The sequence below is a fragment of the Echinops telfairi genome, unplaced genomic scaffold (genome assembly GCF_000313985.2).
Source record: "Echinops telfairi isolate 266 unplaced genomic scaffold, ASM31398v2 ScPeMD7_5868;HRSCAF=6743_0, whole genome shotgun sequence".
Lineage (NCBI taxonomy): Eukaryota > Metazoa > Chordata > Mammalia > Afrosoricida > Tenrecidae > Echinops > Echinops telfairi.
Genome location: NW_022109767.1, coordinates 2617072 through 2618497, shown reverse-complemented (window position 1 = coordinate 2618497; position 1426 = coordinate 2617072). Strand labels below are relative to the sequence as shown.

At 48.7% G+C, this 1426-nt stretch overlaps 1 protein-coding gene and 1 long non-coding RNA gene across 2 annotated transcripts in view; one reads left to right on the top strand and one right to left on the bottom strand.

Moving 5' to 3' along the window:
- LOC105979518 (patr class I histocompatibility antigen, B-2 alpha chain-like) overlaps positions 1 to 1426 on the bottom strand; it is a 254494-nt gene that overhangs the window by 242886 nt on the left and 10182 nt on the right.
- On the top strand, positions 7 to 1310 carry LOC123522340. Its single transcript, XR_006680608.1, has 2 exons — positions 7 to 680; positions 824 to 1310. It is a non-coding gene; the product is annotated as an uncharacterized LOC123522340 (long non-coding RNA).

The window sequence follows — 1426 nt, the reverse complement described above, 5'->3', positions numbered from 1 at the left end:
TGACCCTTGTCCCTGTATTCCCATCTCTGCTAGAGCATCTCCATCCCTAGGTTACTTCCCTTGCTCTCCACTGCTTTGTCCCACTTCTCTTTTGAAAAATAGGACCTGATCATGACGTTGGTCATTCACGTTTACCAAGAGAGGGGTTGATGGGTTAATGAAACGAAGAAATGCTCAATTTTAAAAGAATAACTAATAACATCTTAAGAACACTGGAGATATGGAGGAGGCCCAAGAGAAGGTGCGGGGTGAACTGAGCATGGGTGAGGCCTGTACCCAGCTAGTGCTCAGGACAATGTGAGTTTGCGAACACTTCTCAGCCGGGTCATCTTGATATCTCTGTTGTCGTTTTTTACCTTCAGTAGAATCTTGGCTCCATAGGATCTCTGACCACAGGCCCTCATCTGGCCTTTTCCTGTCTCTGAGCTGTGGGCATGAAGTCCTTGGTGTGGCCGGGTCAGCCTAGACGCACGTTTAATCTGGACCTTGGTTCCTGTGCTTGTGATGATGTTTGCGAGTTTGTTTTATAGATGACTGTACCTGCTCCTGTGTTGTGTAACAGTCTGGTCCTGTTTGTTCTGGGTGTCAGCCATCTGACAGCTTCAGGAGCCACCTTGCTCACATGTCTTAGTTCCAACAAGACCCAGGCCGACCCTGCAGTGAGTCTCTGAGGGAAAGAGGTGAGTTTGCAGACACACAGGATCTGGATCCTGCACTCTTGTTAACACTGCCCTGTGGACGAGTCTTCATGTTTTGGTAACACTCTTTAGAGAGGACGTTATTCAACTTACATGACTTTCTCTTATTATTCCATGCATTTCAGCACACTCGCCCCTTCTCTCCAGGCCTGTCATGCCACAAGGTCGGTGATGGCTCACTATCCGAACTCAGGGATTCACAAGCATGGCCTGCTGTTAGTTCACAGTGGTTGTCGATAGTGCCTGTTAGACAAGGACCGTCCTCACATGAAGATGGGCATGAAATCATGTTGTGGGGCCGAGAGACCAGAGTCCTTGTGAAAGCAGCCCGGCAGCATGAGTGTCCATGGAGGGGATGTGCGGCTGCAGCTGCCACCACAGAGCATTCGGTCTGAGGCCGCGTGACTGAAGACACTCTCTCGGCATGAAGACCCTGTGCTGCATCCGTCTGACACCAGGGCGTGGTGACCCCAGGACACACACGGTTCATGCCTGGGAATTCACCGACCTGTGGAGTGTGTGTTTGTGCAGAAAGAGGAAGATTGTTTAACCCAGGTTAAACTTCTGACCTGAAGAACTAAAATACATGTGTATTACTTTTAAGTCCTGCCAGCAGTGTCTAAGGGGTCCAGTGTTTTTACATGCTGACCAGTATTTGATGTTTCTGTTTTGCTTGGCTTTGCTGTTATACCAAAGGATGAGAGGATAGCTTGATCTTTAAATTTACA